We start from the raw sequence: 22,072 nt of genomic DNA on the forward strand, positions 1-22,072 counted from the left end.
TATTTGGTAAGTTTTAGGTTTACAGAAAAATCAAAAGAAAGTATAGAATGTTCCCATGTACTATTTCCCTCCCCCGACTTCTTTTCCCCTAGTATTAACATCTTACATTAGTGTGGTACATTTGTTAAAACTGATAAGCCAAATATATCTTTAGGTTCTGAAAGATGTATAATGAGACATGTATCTACCGTAATAGTGTCATGCAAAATGATTTCAGAGTCCTAAAAGTCCCCTGTGCTCTTCCTATTTATCCTTCCTTCTTTTTCTTCCGCACACCCTAGCAACCCTTAACAACCGCTAATCTTTTTACTGTCTTCATAGTTTTGTCTTTTTCAGAATGTCATGTAGTCGTAATCATACAGTGTGTACCTTTTCCAGGTTGGCTTCTTTCACTTAGCAATGTACATTTAAGGTTTCTCTATGTCTTTGTGGCTTGATAGCTCATTTCATTTTGTTGCTATTAATATTTTCCAAGGCATTTTCATCATATCTCACAGAAATTCTGTACATGGGGCCACAGTGTCTCTATCAATTTGCCGATTCTAGGTATTTTATATAAGTGGAACCATACAGTATTTGTCCTTTTGTGTCTGGCTTATTGTACTTAGCATATGTTTTCAAGGTTCATCCATGTTGTAGCAATATACCACTATTTCATTCTTTACATGGCTAGATAATATCCCATTGTAGGAATATACCACATTCGTTTATCCATTCATCTTTTTTTTTCCTCAAAGACGTTCAATTTTTTATGCATTTAACCACTTCTTATGACAGAAAGCTACTGTGCCTACCTGATTTGGTGTGAAAGCCGGATCTGCCCATCGGCTGCAGTGGTCCAGCCTGCAGTCTTATCTTCCATGTCCGTAAATAAAAGTAGCAAAACAGCCACTAGTTCAAGTTTCCTCAAGTACTAAAGTCACTTTGCTCAATCTTCAGATTGCTTAGCTCCTTTTCTTGCTAATCTACCACTGCTTCGTTGCCTGTAAATCCCGAGTGACCAGGATCATGTGTCCATTGAATCTCTGTGCCTTGGGTGAATTTCTCCAGCACCACAAAGCCCTCTTTGTTGATTGCCTCTTTCCCCATACTTGTTCTTCACCTGTTCTTGCAGCCTTGAACCCAGTTAGTTATACCATTTATAGTAAGCATACCATCTCTAATATAGAACCAATTTATTGATGTTTTGAGCTTTTGCTTGTTCAGTGACTTTGCAGGCTTCATGAATTTCTGCTCTTTGGTTTGTCTGTCACCCAGTAAGTCTAATGGCTGCATTTAAAGGATGACCTGCCCCCCAGAATGCAATGCCTGCTGTGCCCTCCTCTGCCTGTTACTGGAGCAGCAGCTGTCAGTGTAGATGATGACAAACTTGCCCATATAAGAAAATGTGTCCTTGCTAACTGAAAATGTTGATTCTGTGTCTTGTTTTACAAGCTTTGTACGTGGCTCTGAGCTTTCTTCATCTTCGTCTTCATCCAGTGGCTTACGGAGTTGCTTGCTGGCTTTGATTTATGATTTTTATACGTGTTAATTTTTCTGCCCTTCTTAACTATCTGAGCTTTTAGAGTCCCTGACAAAGGCTCATCTTCTGTGGCAAACTTCTTAAATATTGCCTCAGGAAACCGATCCACCTGCACTCTGCCCTCATTCCAGGTCTTGCGGCCCTTCCTCACAGCATAGAACATCCTGATCCTGCAACACCCATGGCCGCAGTGCACAGTGGCCAAGGTGACTCTGTGGGCCAGAGACAGCAGCCTGCCCCATTGCTCATTCCTGGACACCAGGAAGCATTTTGTCTCCAGGCCTCAGGTGGGGGTGGCCTTGACAGCACCCACTGCCACACTCCTGTTCATCTTTTCATGGACATTTAGGTTGTTTCCACCTTTTGGTTATTGTGAATAATGCCACAGTGAACGTTGACATACAAATACCTGTTTAAGTCTGTTTTCCTTTCTTTGGGCATATAGCTAGGAGTGGAATTGCTGGATTGTATGGTAATTATATGTTTGACTTTTGAGAAACTGCCCAACTGTTTTCCATAGTGACTGGTCTATTTTGTATTCCCACCAGCAATGTACAAAGACTCCAGTTTCTCTTTGTCAGGCCAACACTTGTTATTTTTCATTAGTTTTTGTTTGTTTTTTTAAATAGACATTCTAGTAGGTGTGAAATTGTTTCTCATTGTGTTTCATACCTATGATTTTTTATGTTCAAAGCAAAGATAGGTCATTTGAAAAAGAAATCCATGAACCCTATTTTATGTAAGAGACTTCATTTTAAATTTTCCTAGATCAACTACCATATAGGAATTGCCACATAAAAATTGCCACCTTTTGCAGTGAACCTAAAACTGCTCTAAAAAACAAAGTCTATATTTTTTAAAAAAGCGCAAACAAATGAGCTATTTCTCTGTAAACTCTATGGGACAGGATTGGCAGCAGTGGCTTCTCTGGGAGATTCAACACTGAATATTGGAACATTTGCTACAGGCATCAGCTCCTTTTATTATGAATACCTTTTGAAGGCGTCAGCTGCAGCACTTTTGGTGCATAAAAATTTATTAAGGTACAGTATAATTAAAAAGTTGAAGAAAAAGAAGGATACCTGTTATTAGGTTCAGAAAAAAAGGGTGGGCTTATTCTTAGCAACCACTACGCCTTTGAGAATACAACTGGCATTTCTTTGATAAGCATAAATTTACTTACTCACTTTCAAAAGCAGTTTTTTTTGTTTTGTTTGTTTTGAAAAAGGATCTCTCTCTGTTGTCTGAGCTGGAGTGCAGCAGCGTCATCATAGCTCACTGCAGCCTCAAACTCCTGGGATCAAGAGATCCTCCCACCTTAGCCTCTCGAGTAGCTAGGACTACAGGTGTATGCCACCACACCTGGCTAATTTTTCTATTTTTTTGTAGAGATAGGATCTGGCTATGTTGCTCAGACTCATCTTGAACTCCTACGCTTAAGCCATCCTTCTACCTCTGCGTTTCGAAGCGCTAGGATTACAGGTGTAAGCCACTATGCCGAGCCCAAAAGCAGTTTTATGACAATGTATAGCTTTAACAAGCAATCTTGGATCAAGTTGAATAATCTGATCGAATTATTACTTATGAGTTACAAAATAAATTCAGTTATATTGGAAATATCCATTAGGAACAAATTTGTGATACTTTATTCCCAAAGACTCAGAGAAATTTTCAGAAATCTACTAGTTTAGCAATAAGCTTGATATTATCACACAAGACTAACTCATATCTGTAAACAGAGCTTTGAATTATATAATTATTTGTTTCTCAATGTAAGCTTGCTTATTTTTTAAATAATTTATAAAAATTTTGAATATGGTTGCATAAAAGTTTGGGTTCTGTAATAAATAAGTTGTCCCCAAATTACTATTTCTTATGTTACTCGAGTGTACCTCAGCGCAGTGGTACTCTTGTAGGATGCCTTCAAATATCTGTTAGTTTATTCAGTGAACTCATGAGTGCTGAGTGCTAGAGATAATAAGGTTAGTAAAGGACAAGCACTTCTGCCATTCAGGAGCACAGTCTAGCAGTAAAAGATTATACATGCACACACACATACACAAACACATACAGTATATATACATGCAAAATAAACAGCTTTTATCAGGTGCTAAGTGATATAATAGGAAGTTCTATGTAAATAAATGTCTAATATCCATAAAAAATGTGGACAAGGAAGTGACATTTTAGATGAATCATGTGTGAAGAGAAATTGATAAAGAGATTTCAGATGCAGAAGCATGTCAAAGAACGACTAATCATTTTACTTTTTTCCTATACCTAATTCAGTCTCATAAAATAGCTACATATATATATTTATTTTAAGTTAGTTCATCAAAACATTTGAAGACTATAATTCATTTTCAGAACATCAGGAAAATGAAATGTAATATAAAAACTATTTTTATAAATGTTTAAGTAGAACATTTACTACAAAGCATACATATGTTCTTCTTTTAGAGTATTTTGCAAAGGTACTGTTTTTTTATTATCTCATAAAAGTGAAAGCAGTTAGCATTGTGCATAATTATGATTGTTAATGTTCATGTTTGCCTAGTTTTTCTCTTATTCACCTTACTTTTTACTCAGTGGTTCTTAAACTACCTGATGGCCTATATCTTCTTAGATTTGGAGCATAGATTATAGATTAGCAAGTAAGGGTTCAGAATCTTTGATGATAATGTATTTAAATACTCTTACATTTATAAGAAAGGAACCAAACTTCAGAGACGTAAAATGTTCATTTCTTATTTATTTAGAGAACAGCAAAACTTACCATGTATTAATTAGACTCTTACTTTGCAACTATAATGTAATATGTCTTCATAATTATGTCAACAAACGTAAAGATTAGAGCAATGGTTGTCTTGCACACGATCACTTAGAAAGTTCATGTCAGAACCCAGATTAAAACTGTAGATTCTCAACCACCGTTCAGTAATTCAGCCAGGAAGGGCTGCCCATCAAAACTCTTCTTTAGATTTCTTCACTTTTTGCTGTTGAAGCCTAGCTGCTGAAGTGACCTAGAATGAAAAGTCAGCATCAAGTAGATTTTCTTTATCTTTGAACATAAGAATTACTGGGTAAGATCCCCAGTCTAACCACTGGGGTCCATAAACAAATGTGCTAGTTTTTAGTAACTGTGTGGGCACTGGAGGCACAAAGTCAAAAAGGCAGAGGGTGATGGGGTGAGTAGAACAATAAAGTAGATAGTGACAATGCAAAGTGACCAGTGCTGTGATAGAAATACTTTTGGGTGTACAGGTCTTTCCAAGAAAAAGGACAGTTAAACTAAATTTTGCTATTGGCATCACTAAGGGAGGGTTAATGTCTTTCAGGCCTCTATCTCTTAGACTTTTGAAGTATGTATGTAGCCCTTTCTTGCTCTATGGTGATAGAGTTCTCCCCAATTCACCAAGATTCCATGCCCCAATTGAGAAAGTATGCTTTACAGTTATTGGTTTAGATACCATTAAAAAGAATCAAACTTCTGTATGTACTGTGGGTGAGAGATGTTAGTGATAATGACATTTAATGAAAAACAGCTTCTTTTGTTAGGTAACAATGTGATCAGCTCTGGAATTCAGTAGACCTGATTTGATTTAAATCCTGCTTCTACAGTTACGTGGCCATGGATAAAACAGATAATCTCTGTAAAACACTACTGTTTTGTAGATTAAATGAGATTATGCTTATAAAACTCTTAACATAGTGCCCGACATGTATTCAGTACTATGTTAGCTGCTTTTATTAATAAATGAGCCTTAACTAAACTGTATTTGTAATTGTAAAAATATAATGGTTAGTATTAAATACATGTTACTTTGGTGCTAAAGTTATGCTTAAAATAGTTGGGAAATGTTCTATTTAAGTTTATATGAGACTTATAATAATATTTTCATTAGTAACCATAAATTTAAATGTGTGAAAAAATAAGAATTAAGATCATTCTTATTTTGGTAAATAGATATTAAACAGTGTTCTTCTAAGAAATCCACAAAGAATTTATCCATAGAGTTCTTCAGTGTGTGGTATCAGGATGTTTAGCATTTGGTTGTTTTTGTGTACCTTCTCCAGTACTTGGAAATCTGTATGCTTTGTGTATATCTTTATTTCATCACATCTTGGGACTGAAGAGTTTTTGATAAGGAAATTTTTCATTTCATTGATAATTTTAGATTGCTTCTTTTATCTGTTGAAGGATTTCCAGCACAATGGCTCAATTACTAAATTTTTTTTTTTTTATGTATTGAGGTATTTATTTTAAGACTTGTTTTTCTTTTTTGAGATATATTGGCTCCATATTTAGTCATAAGAAAGTTGTGATCCCTGGCTTCAAGGAGTTTAAACTCTGAGATAATCAGGATTGTTACACATATATATCGGGTAATGTAAGGATAATATTTTATAAATAATAAAAATAAAATAAATATAAATGACCATATTCCATTGGAATCCCATCATTTTCTTTTTAAAGCAAGTGGAATTTTTGTGAAGGCCTTACCAGGAGGGAATGATTTCAAAGAGTCGTCTACATTTTATGACAGCTAGCTGTTGGTATTGCATTAGATCATGATCTTTTATCAATCTTGAAGTGACTCACTGTTCAAGTAGGGGGCACTGGTTTGAAAGGTCCTCTTCAGTTATAAGCCATAAAAATGCCATGGTGGTTTGGGTTTTGATTAAAAATAGCATGTGCTGATTTCTGTGTAGGTGTGCTTACTATATTTGTTTATATTTATTCAATGTTGGTATTGCCTTTATTTCTAGCAAATATTTCTTAAGTGTATTTTTGTCTTGTTTGTGTTGTAAAATACAGAAACAGCAAATCTGAAGATGTAAATTCATACACAGTTTATAACATTAAATAATGTATTAGTTTTAGAAAATAATATGAGAAGTTGCCTTTTTTCTTTGACTTTCTGTGCTTTTCTCATAAATTAGAGCCATGAGATTAATTAAAACTTGTTGCTGTTTTCATCATCTTAAAGCTTATGCCTAAAACTAATATGATACAAAAAAAGAGTACTTTTCAGAAATTTGGATAGTTACTGAAGTTAAAAAACACCAGTAGCTAACATGCATATAATACTCTACTATTTATAGAGCCTTGTGTGTAGAGGATGTCCTTTTGATCCTACCACCAATATGATGAAGGGGCGCTATCATCCCAGAGAGCTTAATTGACTCGCCCGTATCATAATACCTATTAAATTACACTGCCAAAATGTTAGACTCTCTATTCTGTTCTTTTCTGCATTCCCCAAGGAAGTGTCTTGATTTTAAAATTAATCTTTATGGATATTGGACTCATGAAATTTGAGAGTTATTTTATATGATATTCCATTGCATTTTGGAAAGGAAAATGAACAGAGGGAAGTTATGCCAGCATTCTTACGTTAATGGTTAGAAATAACAAATATGGGGGCTCTGGGGAAATGTTGGGCCCTATAAAAATGAAAGTCACTGTAGGATGTAAGTTAAATAAAAGCAAATTATCATATTCACATTCTGAATACATAACCATGTGAGAATACCAGATGCAGAATTTTAAAGAAAAATAAAAACAAGAAAACTAACTAAAACATCAGTTTTCCTTGTAGTCATTTTTTACTTCAGGGATGATGTGCCAATACATCTTTTAAAGATTATGATAAATGACACAGATATACTTTAGTTCCCTTAAACAGAATTTCACAGAACTTAATTTCAGCTGCAGGGGATTTGTGACTGTAGTCAACAGTCAACAAACATAAACATTTCATTTGGCTGGAGAGGGCAGAGAAGTTTTTCTGTAGAAAAGAGTAAGGGGAAGTGCTCTGAATTTGAAGACTGAGGAAATTTCACGTGTTATGTTTTGTTCTAAACAGAAAACATTTAAGGAAACACAAAATACTACTTAAAGTCCTTAATCGCCATTAATTCAATAAGGCTCATATTTGTACCCAGTATAGGACACCTATAGAATTATTCAAAAATGATTTTTTCTTCTATTTTGATCAACTCTGGGAACAATAACATCTTTGTAGCTAATACAAATATTGCAAGTATGCCCTTTTTAAAGGTAAATTTCTTACCTAGAAGTCTAGCAAGAATTGTTTTCTGAATCATAGCCATTCCTAAATCAGAGTGAGGTAACTATTAACTTTCTGTGTTAAAAGGTAGGCATGGGAAATAGCAAAGCAAGCTCCAGGGGTTTTATTTCATGTGCTACTGTTCCCCCACCTCCTGAGGCTGTGCCCTGTGGATCTATTTTGAGCTACCAGACTCAAAAGTAAATAATTTTACTTAGCATCTTCTTTATATACTGCTTTAAAAGTTAACTTTGTAAGTTAAAAATAAATTACATTGCCAGCAGTTTATCTTTCTAACTGATTTTTATTACTTTTCATACATTTTGATTACAGTCCTTGAAATAATAGGATGAATCTTATTTAGAGTTTTTAAATATGTTGTTTTTCTGGCTAGAAAATAATAAAACTACATTTCACAGAATGATACTGTTAGAGTAACAAAGAACCTTAGAGAGTCCACTGAGATTACTCATCAAAGAGCCATTGCAGAATAATCTGAGAGCTTTTCCACAAATTTCTCCACATAATTTGATTGGATAATTTTGAGGTGGCTCCTGTGCATGGCATATTTTTATAAAGCTTCTGAGGAGATGATTCTGATGGACATCCGTGGTGAAGAACTATTTAAGCCCAACGTCCTACTGTTTCATGGGAGTAAAGTGAGGCCCTGAAACGTGAATTGATTTGCCCAAGATTGCTGTTGGTAGAGCTTAGATCAGATCCTGTTCTCCTGCCTCAAGTCCCGTGGTTTTTCCATTTTATCAAAGTCACCTCCTAATTTGGATATTTATACTAATAATAGAAAACCTTTTTCTTTTTTCGTGTATTTCAGACTAGTGACATTTTATTGTCTAGGATCACTTACTTTATGCTATAGATTGTGGTCATATGAAATGCTTTTAAAAAACTGAGCTCTAATATTAAATTGTAAGCAACTTTAAGACAGGGACTTGAACATATTAAAAAAATTTTTTTTAATCTTTGAGCAATTTTTGAATAGTTCTTTTCTTATAATAAGCACTCAATAAATGTTCGTTAAATGAATAAGTAATTCTTTTTCGTTGTTTTTTAGGAGGCGAGGTCTCGCTCTTTTGCCTAGGCTGGAGTGCAGTGGCATCATCTTAGTTCACTGCAACCTTGAATTTCTGGCCTCAAGTGATCCTCGTGCCTCAGCCTCCCAAGTAGCTAGGACTATAGGCGCATGCCACCACGCCTGACTAATTTAAAAAATTTTCTGTAGAGACGGGAACTTGCTATGTTGCCTAGGCTTGGTCTTGAACTCCTGGCCTCAGGCGATCCTCCCGCCTTGGCCTCCCAAAGTGCTGGGATTACAGGCTTAAACCACCACACCTGGCTGAATAAGTAATTCTGATTTGGAATAATGTAGCATCTAGTGCTACACATACTTGATTTGTGGCCAATGCTCAATAATATTTATTCAATAAAAGTCAATCTTCAGGGAGACTTTTTATAATTTTAGGTATAAATTTAATTTTCCACAAAATTTCTGTATCATTTAGAATAATTTTTATAATTTGGAATGATTCTTATTTTCCCAGAATAATTGTTTTTGTTTGCTTTATGTGTAACAGCACAGTTGTTGCTTCTGAAAATAAGAATACATTTCTTACTAAAAAAAAGAGTCATGGACTTAATGTGAGATGAAATTATATCACTAATTTAAGCTTTTCTCTCATCTGTAAATGCATGAGTTGGGCTGTAAAATTATGTGAATATTTTTATAATTATAAAGGAAAATATACAGACTCTAGTTGTAGACTCCTTTTTGACACCCTTTTTAGTTCTCTGTTCCATTACAATCATACTTCCATACATCACTCCGCTAAACCCAATCATTCAAAGTTCAGCAGTGATACTGAAGTTAACAAGTCCAGTTGTGTCTCTTCAGCACCAGATTAGCAGTATCTTGTGTCTAGTTTTCCATTTCTCTAATCAGTCTCTAGCAACTTCCTGAGTGATTTGAAAAAAAAATTGTCTCTTTATGTCATTTTCACGCCTGAATCCCTTGAGTGACTTTCCTATTGCCTACAGCTGTGTTTTTCAAACTGTGAAAGTAACACATTGGTGGATAGTGAAATTAATTTTGTGGATGGGGACCTGTGTTTAAGAAAAAGAACTGTAGGGGCAGAAGGCATTCCTGCTGCTGGCCCAGTCGGTACGTAGTGAAGGAGCAGACATTCTCCTGCAAGTTCTAGAAGGTTCTTGGGCTCGACTAGGCCAGTAGCCCCAGGACTCCTAGTTGCAGGCTTCAGATTCTTGCCGGCTGAATGGAGCTGCTGCCTTCACGTTTGGCTGCCTGGTGGTGGGGAGGCTGGTGAGGATAGGGCCGATTGGTATTAGGAAGGGGTCGGGTTACTGAGGGTGAACCCCTGGGAAGAGGAGGGTGCGCTGGTGCTAGGGATGCAGGGAAACCCACTCATTGTCTATATTTTTGTTGGATGTGTGAGGATGGAGCGTGGGATGCTGGGTTGCTCTTACTTGCCCAACTCTGTTCAGATTCATTTGAATAGTAGTCAGGATATTAGCTGCCATTTGAGTGTGCATTTTGTCCCTGATACTGGGCTAAGTGCTATATATGCCTTTTGTCAATTACTCATTTCAGCCTCTGTGTAGTGCTTATTTGGCACCTTGAACAATCCTCATAACTTGTGAGATGGTTATTTTAATTTCCATTTCGTAGTTGAGGAATTTAAGCTCAATCGGCAATATAAATACTCGCCTAACCTCATAACGTGAGTTAGGTAGAGGTAAACCTGGGATGTGAATCTAGTCTGTAGCAACCTATTTGTCAAAGATTAAGGTGCTCAGGCAATGCATGTCTACTGGGTGTCTTTAGAAAGACTCTAGTAAAAATATGCATAACATAACTGGAAGTCGGCTGAAAGAAACTCCTGAAACTTATTTGTGAGCCGTATCTGAGATGACCAGAGAAGGATGTGAGCAATGTGTTTCCTTACTGGTCATAAGAGATAAATCTACTTTGCCAGGTTATTAGAATTAAATGAGGTCTGCGCCCGGAATTTTTTAGGAATAATTTGCAGGGCAAATCTTGTTTGCTTCCTTAGAAACCACCCTACACATCTATTTTCAGACCTGACTTTTTTCACCTGGAGTTCTTTTTCTTTCTGCTTTATTAAATGATTCAGCCCCTTTGTTGAACTGGTTTTTTGTCCATCAACTTTTTTGAGACAGAGTGTCGCTCTCGCCCTGGGTAGGGTGCAGTGCCGTCAGCCTAGCTCACAGCAACCTCAGACTCCTGGGCTCAAGCGATCCTCTAGCCTCAGCCTCCCGAGTAGCTGGGACTACAAGCGTGTGCCACAACCATTGGCTGGTTCCCATTTTTATTAGAGATGGCATCTCACTCTTGCTCAGGTTGATCTCAAACTCCTGAGCTCAAGCAGTTCTCCTGCCTAGGCCTCCCAGATGCTAGGATTACAAGTGTGAGCCACTGCACACCTGGCCAGTCCATCAACTTTTGATAATGTGTTGTATTCTGTACACAGTTTAAGAAACCACAAGGACAAATTGCAGACGGCTAGCCTCAAAATTGATTGTCTGGCTCTTGAATGACTGGAAGATTCCTGTAGTGATGGTGGTAATAGGTAGTCCTGGTAAGATAATTTTGAATTGCCCCTGCTCTTGATAAAGAAAATGAAAAGACCAACCTGGGATAAGTGTGAGTGTGGGACTCAGATGAATGAGTGTTATTAATGAGTGATGTTAAAAGGGTATGTGTTTTGTAAAGTATAAAAATAATCCATGTATCCCTCGTGTTGTCTACTAATTTGGAAGGAAATTTAGTTGTAGCAATACCTGTGTCTATTTACCCAACACTCCTAACTTCTGTAATGGATATTCAATAGAGGTTCCTTACAGATGAGATTTACTGGAGGTGTTTGACTCTTTAATTCTGGAGTGTTAGAACACATTAATCAAAATGAAGGGCAAATAGACCTAGTGACATCTTAAAATTTAACTATATTATTCTGTTACCAGAAAAATCCACTTATCTAAAGTTAAGAACCCAGTTTTCATTTCTTGAATTTTTTCTTAAAGGGGTATGTTTTTCCTTAAAAGTCAAGGATTAGAGTGTCGTAATACAAATTTACAGATTGGTGCTTGTACAGAGTTAATACTTAAGAAATATTTATTTTGCCTGCTAGTTATTTCAGAACTCATAAGTACCATAGTTTTCCATGCTTTTTAAGGTTACATGCATGCTAGAGGCTGGTGGAATTGAGTATAATACAAATAAATGCCATTTGGTTTATGTTTAAAAAAAAAAAGAAAAGAACTGTAATAGAATAGGAAGTATCAGTTGACATCTGTAGTGAGGATATTTTTATGAAAGTGTTTCATTTTATATGTACATCTCTGTATCTATTGATGTATCCATCTAGATATGTAACACATGTGAGTATCAAGTCATGATATAATATATATTTCTTATTATGAGTCACACTCAAAAAAGTTGAATGCAGAGATGTTACAGCCCAAATTCCATTATGTGGCATTGAAGGCCCTTCAAAGCTTAAGCTAAGCTTTCCCTTCTCTTAGTACTTGTCCCAGAAGCCTTTCCTTTCCCATACTATGCCAGGTGCGTGTATGCTCACCTCTCTTTACTCACAGTGTTCACTCTACCTGGAAACACCCAGAATCATACTCTGGTCCAGTTTTACCTGAGCCTCATGGAATCAGAAATCTAGGCTCAGTGATTATAAATAATTAAAAAGCAACAGTGGAGCCAGATTTCACTTTAGGTCTTATTCATTTACTGACACAATAATTTGCATTTCTAACAAGTTCTCAGGTGATGCCTGTTGCTGCTGGTCTGTGGACCACGTTTTGTGTACCACTGTAAATCATTAATCTCCTACAGAGAGTCTTTTTAGAAGTGGTTTTCAAATTTTTGGGCCCTGTCCTAGGCTTACTGAATCAGAAACTCTGGAAATGGAGCCCAGCAATTGTGTTTTAATAAGTCCTCCAGGTAATTCCGATGCATACTGAAGTTTGAGGACCACTGCTGTGCAGGAGAATATTGTTTATAGGTTTTTGTATTTTTTTAAGACTTCTAACCTCTCTTCAGTGAAGTCCAGAAAGAATTTACTCTTACTACTCTTTCTACTCACTCCTGTGGTTAAAATTGCAACACAATGCAGAATCCTATCAAATATGTCAGATAATAAGAATATTTCCTTCCTTTCTTCTTTCTGACCTTTCTTTCTTTTTTCCCTCCTTCCTCACCCTTCCGCACTCTTCCCATCCCACCCCACCTCACTCCACCCTAATACTAAGCACTGTTTTAAGCAAAACAAAGTCCTTAGAGAGTAAGGACTCTCTGCTCTCTAGAGAAAATAGAATGGACACAACATTCTACTAGGCAAAGCACATAACAAAATAGATGCCTTTCGTATAAGATGTATACTGTAGATCATGGTAATGCTAAGCTTTTTGAAGAAAAATAAAACAGGATGAGGGGAATATAGAGTGATGGAAAGTGCCATTTCAGATAGAGTCATCAGAGAAGGCCTCTTTGAAATAGGTGATGTTAGAAGAGAGTTGTAAAGAAAGAAATTGAGGGAGTGAGACATGGATATCTTAGGGGCTAAAGAAATGTGTGTTTATAACAGCTTCATTCATAATAAGTCAAAACTGGAAACTACTCAAATGTCCATCAACTGGTGAATGAACTTATGTACATATATACAGTGGAATACTAGTCAGCAATAAAAAACAACAAATGCACACATCAACATGGATATATAGTCATGTGTTGCTTAACAATGAGGATACCGGCCGGGTACGGTGGTTCATGCCTGTAATCCTTTGGCAGCCCGAGGCAGGAGGATTGCTTGAGGCCAAGAGTTCGAGACCAGCCTGGGCAAATCTCTACAAAAATTTCAAAAATTAGCTGAGCATGGTGTTGTGCTCCTGTTTTCCCATCTACTCAGGAGACTGAGCCGGGAGAATTGCTTGAGCCTAGGAGTTTGAGTTTGCAGTGAGCTACGATCATGCCGCTGTGCTCTAGCCCAGGTGACACAGCAAGTTCCTATCTCCAAAAAAAAAAAACCCAACAACAAAAAAAGGATACCTTCTGAGAAATGCGTCGTTAAGCAGTTTCTTTATTCAAACATCATAAAAATGTACTTACACAAACCTAGATGGTACAGCCTACTAGTACAGTCCCCAACCCCTGGGCCACAGACTGGTCTGTGGCCTGTTAGGAACTGTGCCACACAGCAGGAAGTGAGTGGCGGGTAAGTGAAACTTTATCTATATTTACAGCTATTCCCCGTCGCTTGCAACCTCCCACCCCAGGTTCGTGGAAAAATTGTGTTCCGTGAAACCTATCCCTGGTGCCAAAAAGGTTGAAGACTGCTGACCTACTGCATACCTAGGCTATATGGTATAGCCTTTTGCTCTTAGGCTTCAAATGTGTATAGCACGTTATGTTGAATACTGTAGGCAGTGGTAACACATGGCTAAGATGTCACTAGGTAACAGGAATTTTTCAACTCCATCATAATCTTGGGAGACCGCTGTTGTTTATGCAGTCTTTTGCTGACTGAAATACTTATTATGTGGAACATAATGCTTCTGTATCTCAGAAACATTATGCTATGTGAAGAAAGGCAGACATAAAAGACTACATACTATATGATGATTCCTTTATCATGACATTCTAGAAAAGGCAAAACTAGAGTAACAGAGGACACATCAATGGTTGGTAAAGATGGGGGAGAAGGGATTGACTGTAAAGGGCACAAAGAAACTTTTGGGAGTGACAGAGATGTTCTCTATTCTGATCATGGTAGTATTTACACATCTGTATTCATCGTCAAAACTCAAACTATACAGTCAAAAAGGGTGAATTTTATTGTATGGAAATTATACCTCATTAAATCTGACTTTAAAAATTTCTTTGTAAATAACAGTGTCTCTGTTGCCCAGGCTAGAGTGCTGTGGCATCAGCCTTGCTCACAGCAACCTCAAACTCCTGGGCTCAAGCAATCCTTCTACCTCAGCCTCCCGAGTAGTTGGGACTACAGGCATGTGCCACCATGCCCGGCTAATTTTTTGTATATATTTTTAGTTGTCTGGCTGATTTCTTTCTATTTTTAGTAGAGACGGGGTCTCACTCTTTCTCAGGCTGGTTTCGAACTCCTGACCTCGAGTGATCCTCCCGCCTTAGCCTCCCAGAGTGCAAGGATTACAGGAATGAGTCACCACGCCCAGCCAATCCTGATGCCTTTTGAAGAAAACCTGATGCCAACTGAAGATGTGCTGTTTTTATCTTGTGATTTTCTATCATCTTTGTGGATAGAGATACCTCTGTTCCAGTTTGAGAAACATGGGGCTAAGTAAATTCTTACCGATAGTTAATTTGTGAACAATTTCAGCTGTAAATACAGGTTGAGTACCTCTAATCTGACAATCCAAAATACTCCAAAATTCAGAACCTTTTGAATGCCAACATGACAATTGGAAATGCTCATTGGAGCATTTCAGATTGTGGGCCATGATAATGCAAATATTCCAAAATTCAAAAAAAATTTGGAATGCGAAACACTTTTGGTACTAAGTATTTTGGATAAGGGATACTCAACGTGTAACTGCATCCTAGCATAAATTGTGGAATTCCTAGAAAGCAATAGTTCCTTGAGGGACACAAGTGAACAATACCGTAACTGCAAACTAAAACCAAAAGAATATCATTAATTCGGTGGTCCAGGATACACTTTCATATGATGTGAGAAGTGAACTTTAACTTTGCTGGTGTTGGAATAAAAACCTGAGTGAAGCTATTGATATGTTTCATCAAAAGTTCAGTAAATATTTCTCTGAATGTTTTCATCATCATCTAAATTTTCCTTAATCTATCGAGAACAAAAAAAATTAGCCAAAATCACAAAAGTCTCTTCTGTCCTAGAATTTTTTCATTGAATGTCACAATTCCTAAACTAATATGTGTTGAGACCAAAAGATGTAGAATATCAAAACTTTAAAATTACGGAGCAGATAATATAGCAACATGATCAAAGAGAAGGTAAGAAAAAAATCCCTCCCCCCATTAGCCCTACTACCAAAAATTACTTTTAAAAAGTTTCTTAATGTGATTCTACCCAATCTTTCAAGTGGGGTCAATGATTCCAGCTTCACAGGAAAGATAAATGCTTAATTATCATTTAGCAAGTTCACTGAGAGCAGTGGAACCTGCTGTAAAGTTCCAAGAGAGCATCACACTTTGATGTACCTGAAGTAGATACTTCTGGTTGCCAGCACTTAACGCGTTTGAGGAATCCTACCCAGGAGCAGTCTTATACTACAAGGTTGTATCTTTCCAGAGATCTTAACATGCTCCTGGCAATTTAGATTTAAGGCTATTGTTTAATTATTTGGTTACCTTATTGAGTAAATACCTATGAGTGGAATTGCTGGGTTATATAGTGAATGTTTTAACAGTATAAAAACTGCCAAAGTATTCTCCAAAATGGTGTACAACTTTACTTTCCCATCAGTAGTACATGAGATTTCTAGTTACTTCATATTCTTGCCAGTGCTTCCTATTGTCAGTCCTTTAAATTTTAGTCATTCTAGTGGGTGTGTAATGGTATGTAAGTGTGATTTTAATTTGCATTCTTTAATGACTAATGATGTTGAGCATCTTTTCATGTACTTGGCCATTGTATTAGCCATGTATTAGCCATTCAGATATCTTCTTTGGTGAAGTGCCTGTTCAAGTCCTCTGTTCAGTTTTTATTTGGGTTTTTTTTTTTGTTTTATCTTCATATTGGGTTGTAAGATTTCTTTATATATTCTAGAAACATATCCTTTATATCAAATATGTGTTTTACAAATAGACTCCTCCAATACATGGCTTATTTCTTCTTCTGGGATTGCAATTTTGTGTATGTTACACTATTTAATATTGTCTCACAGCTCTTGGATCCTGTTTTCTTTTTGTCAGTCTTTTCCCCTCCACTTTGTGTTTTAGTTTGGATCACTTTTATTCACCTGTCTTCAAGTTTATGAATTCTTCCCTTAGATTTGTTCTTACTGTTAATAAGTCCATCTAAGGGATTCATCTCTGATGTTTGATTTTTTTTTATTTCTAAGCACTTCCAATTGACTCTTTGTATGTTCTGTTTCTCTGCTATAATCCCCACTTGTGCATGTGTATTATGCCTTTTTCCACTAGAACCTTTAACATATTTATACTAGTTATTTTAAGGTTCTTATATATATTTCCAACATTTGGATCATCTCTCATACTGGATTTGTTGATTACTGTATTTTTGACAGTGGGTTGTATTTTACTTTTTTGTGTGTATTTCATAATTTTTTATTGAATGCTGGGGATTGCTTGTAAAGGAATAGTATAGATTGTGCTAAATAGTATTGACTCTTGGCAGTAGGCTCACCTCCTCTTCTGTTAAGCGTGAGTGGTTGGGTCAGTCAGTAGTTGAGCCGTTTTGGATCTCGTTGCTAACGTTTGTCTTTAAAGCACTATACTTCAGTTTCCTCCTTTGGAAAATGATGTTACCTCGTGCTTAGCATGGGCTCTGTGGTGCTGGTGGTTTTTCTGTGTTCAGCAGTCCCTGCGTGCTTGCACACCAGACAGGGAGTCTCTCTTTATGCTCTTACTCTTCCCTCAGCAGTAAACTGCTGTACCTTGTTACTGGATGTGAGGCTTGTCGTGGGCACAGGTTGAAAGTTCCTTAATTCTTCTTTTCTGTCTTTAGTCAGAGGTACGCACTGTGCACATGGGCCTTGGGGGTGTGGCCTTCTCTGTATATCTGCCTTACCCTTCTATGCATCAAAGTTTGCTTTCTGTCTGTGGGGTCTTTCTTGTGCTTTAGTAGACTTTTGCTAAAGTCTGGGCCCTAGAAGTTTTTCTGCTTCTTCTCCAATGGCTTAAACTTTTGATCACCACTAGAGAATGGTCTGGGGAAGTGGATGGGGTTTTGTGTATGTGCCAGCAAGGCCCGTGCTTATTACCCTTTAAAATTAGTTAAAAGTTTAGCTGTTTTCTTCGTACCCACTTTTATCGTGGTCACCTCTTTCTCCCTTGCTCTATCGATGGTGAAACAGTTTGTGCATCCAGTCGCTCCTCAGAGGTTTTTGTTACTTTTTGGAATTTGTTTACTCTTTGGAATTTGTCTTATAAGTTCAGTGCTCTGATAGGCTCTAGAAAAGTTAAGGCTTTGTAGATTATCTGGATTTCTCTCATTGTTAAAGTTGAAGCAACATTTTGTGGCTTTCTACATCCTAAAGCAGAAGCAGAACTTCTAAAAAATTTGTATAATTTTTAAAATATAAAAAAATGCTGGAAAGAATTTTTATGATAAAATATGTTCACAAAGAAATATCTATTTATGGCAACTGAGAAGTTTGGCACACTTTTCAGACTATCAGGTATACACGTTCCTCTTCTGACATTAGGGGAGCTTTTGGGGAAAGTTTGAGAAGTATTGAGTCTTAGTGCAAGCAAAAAAACAAAAGCAGAAAAACCCACCTTAAAACATTGGCGATCCATCTCTGAACATTAGATTTTAAAAAAATTAAAAACTATTGTAATTCCTGATAGTTAGGTTCTATAAAGTTGCCACGAACGCTGAATTAGTGAATACTGAACTATTGCTCCTAGGGAAAATACGTGCACACACACATACACACACACTCACACATCTCATATAGACTATAACTTTAAATACTGAAAACAACACATCCTGGTAGATTCTATTTTCTTCATTTAACAAAAGAGAGACAAGTTGAGAGTGGGACAGGCAAACCAAAGTTTATAATGTGGCTGCGAACTATTGTTTTGGGGCCCAAGAGTCACTTTTATAACCAGGTCCAGGTAATGCTTCCTTCTGGACTCTGTAATTCATCAGGTAAACATTACCCTTTTTCAGCAACAGGAAAATTTGTGGACTGGTTAAAGGCTTTTATAGGAGGAGCTTCTTAGAAGACCTAGACTAGAACCATTGGGTATATGGGTTTTTCCTTATATAACAAGTTGTTATATCTTCTACAAATTATACTTTCTTTGCTTCTATGAGTAGTTTACTATGTACATTAATTTTTTTGCTTTATACTTTCTTTAATTTTTTATTCTACTTTTCCCATTTAGACATAGAAATTTTACGGATTATTTTTTTGTTTCAATTCAGTATGCATTTCAGGCAGTTAAAAAACTCACCATAATTCACTTACATTTAAAAATGCTTTTACCAGCTAAAACAATATTTTTAGTTTCAGGTTTTGCTATGCTTGCAGAATCTATGTGTGTTGTGCTTATTCATTTTTATGGAAAATCTTTACATCTCTAGACTTTAGCCATACTACTTATATTTCTGGTCATCTAATTTTAGACTAATTTTCAAGAAAACATTTGGTCATGCATTTAAAACGTTTTCTCTTTTACTCTGAAGCCCTACTTTTGTGCTACTGCTCTAAATACTTGCTGTAGATCTTTTTGTAAAGTCCCTTTCGACATTCCAGAAACTTTAACTGCCTTGTTTGAAGACCCATCTCATGTTAACAATTTTTCAAAATAAACAATATTATAGTGAATTTGTATTTTAATTGACAACGTAAATGTGAGTCACAGCCAGCCAAATGGCTGTTTAAGAGAAACATATTGGTATCCTCATTAATGACCATGTGCCATGCTTCATAATAGTTCTTATGGTACAAACTTTCAAATGGTATTTTAAAATTCTATTTCATTTCTCTGATGACTATACCATAAATTAATTATTTGGACCCACCTTTATTTTGTTAATCATTTATAACACATGATTAATTTGGGAGATTGTGAACCATGTTGTGTTACTTGTGTGTGGTTGTATGTGAGTTTGGGTGTGTTTTAATTGTGGCTTCCAGGTTTTACTTTCAAGTAAAAAGCTCAGACTCATAACCGTTTTTGAAAAATTTCCGACATAACTAACTGTATTAATATTTCACTCTTACATTTCTGAAACAAACAAATAATTAAAGAACAAGACTAAGCAACAAACAAAAAATAATAGGGAGAAGCTAACTAATTATGGATCTCATTGTTAATAGCTAAACAAAGAAAGGAATTAAAACACTTTAATGGAAAAATTACAAATTTATAATCTTTTTAAAAATATGGATTCTCTGTTCAGAAACTATACAGAGGAATTGTGAGTTATGGGTAAATCTGCATAGGTATAGCTTGTCTCCATGACACCTACCTCTGAAGAAAACTTGGTGTTTAGATATTGGGTGAGGCTAATTATGGCCCCAGATCCAATGAAGGCAACCTGCTTATCGGTAGATCCTTTCCCTGGGATGACAATTTTGAGTTGCACCTCAGATATCTGGTAGGGGTAATTGATTTTGGAGCCTCTGTCTCCAATTAGGCAGCTGATTAAGTAATTTGGAATTGTGAATTCATGAGAAGTAGTCTAAGCAGGTACATTCAAATGTGACTAAATAATCTTTCACCTCTGGAGAGTTGGAATTAATGTCACTGAATTCAGTATTGCCATGCATCTCATAGGAAAATGGGCCTGCTGCATTGACAAGTGCAGGTTGGTAAAATCTGGTCAGTGGAAAAGCATAATGTCTTCGAATGGTAGGGGGCTTGACCATCTGCAAAGATGACTGGAGAATTGGACAGTTTGATTGTGCCCCTCAGAGCGAGTGAGAGGGTGGGGATATAGGGACTGGGCTAAAACATAACTGCATAGATCTTTTTGTCACGCTTGAATATGGATTTTGTAATGTAGCAATAGTGATGAACACTCAATCAAATTGAGAGGTGCATTCCTTGCCACTTGGATTTGAGCCGTTTGCTCTCTCCCAGTTTCTTTGTTCTTGCGGCCACATTTTCCAGTAGGAGAGTTCTGCTGACCTAGCAGAGACCATCTGCCTTAGGGTGACTGGTAGTGGTGGAGTACCTTTTTTTATTGTTGTTTCCCATTAGCTACTATTCCTAGTGACAAGTGCTATAGAATGTGTTCATATCAGGATATGACCTCTGGTTCTATACCTCCATAATGTAAAATAGGTAGGTAAGTCAGTACGGTGGGCAATAGGAGTATTTCTGGAGACCATTCCAATACTGTAACAGCTAAGAATAAATAACCATACAAGGAAGTGACTGTCAATCACGAAATATATCGCATTAACCCCACATTAAAGTTATCCCCAATTCATCCTTCCCTTAGTGGACTTCCAAAAAAGTCAACCTAGAAAAGCATTATCCTGCATAGAGGTCAGGTCTTCTGAGGTAGGTGGAGTCAATCCAGAACTTATAATGTGGCTGTGAACTAGTGTTCCTTCTGCAGGGGTCTAAGATTCACTGTTTTTTTTTTTTTCCAGGCAGGTCTCACTCCGTTGTCCAGGCTGGAGTGCAGTGGCCTCATAATAATAGGTTAATGCAACCTCAAACTCCTGGGCTCAAACGATCCTTCTCTCTCAGCCTCCCAAGTAGCTGGGACTACAGACACATGGTACTGTGCCTGGCTGATTTTTTAATTTTCTGCAGAGATGGGAGTCTTTCTCTTGCTCATGCTGCTCTCCAACTCCTGGCCTCAAACATTCCTCCTGCCTTGGCCTCCTAAAGTGGTAGGATTATAGGCATGAGCCACTGTGCCCAGCTCCAAGATTCATTTTTATAGCCAGGCCCAGTAATGCTTCCTTCTGAACACCATAATTTATGAAGTTAAACATTACACTATTTCTGAAGGTTGTAGATCAGGGTTTGGGAAAAAGTGCCTATGTTAGGGGTTGAATTTGTAAATAATTATATTAAATAGTTTTCAAAAGTTGTAATTTTAGATATTTAATTTTCAGAATGCTGATCATGATCTAGAACAATGATTGTCATCTGTGGCTGCACATTAAAACTACCTAAAAAGTTTTAAAAAATACTGATGCCTAGGTTCGTACCCAAACCAAATGTTTTAGAATCTTTTGGGGTTGGGGTTCTAGCATTGGTATATTTTTCGAATCTATAGATAATTCTCATGTGCAGCCAGCTTTGAGAATGACTGATCTCATCATACATTATAAATCTATGCTCTGATGATACATTATAAGTGAAATGTTAAATAATATATTGATTTTTGGAAAATGATTTTTAAATACTGCCTTTTAAAAAATGTTTCAAAATTAAAAATTGCCAGGCGTGTTGGTTCATGCATGTAATCCTAGCACTCTGGGAGGCTGAGGTGGGAGGATTGCTTGAGGCCAGGAGTTCGAGACCAGCCTGAGCAAGAGCAAGACCACCATCTCTACAAAAAAATAGAAATATTAGCCGGACTTGGTGGCTTATGCTTGTAGTCCCAGCTACTGCAGGAGGCTGAGGCAGGAAAATTGCTTGAGCCTAGGAGTTTGAGGTTGCAATGAGCTATGATGACGGCACTGCACTCTAGCCCAGGAGACAGAGTAAGACTCTGTTTCCAAAAAAAATAATATA

General features: G+C 36.8%; 1 protein-coding gene and 1 pseudogene across 1 annotated transcript in view; one reads left to right on the forward strand and one right to left on the reverse strand.

Moving 5' to 3' along the window:
- SUPT3H (suppressor of Ty 3 homolog (S. cerevisiae)) overlaps window positions 1–22,072 on the forward strand; it is a 499,577-nt gene that overhangs the window by 151,826 nt on the left and 325,679 nt on the right. The window lies entirely within an intron of this gene.
- Window positions 929–1,685, reverse strand: LOC105826655 (annotated as a pseudogene).

The sequence above is a fragment of the Propithecus coquereli genome, unplaced genomic scaffold (genome assembly GCF_000956105.1).
Source record: "Propithecus coquereli isolate 6110/MARCELLA unplaced genomic scaffold, Pcoq_1.0 Scaffold90, whole genome shotgun sequence".
NCBI classification, from domain to species: Eukaryota; Metazoa; Chordata; class Mammalia; order Primates; family Indriidae; genus Propithecus; species Propithecus coquereli.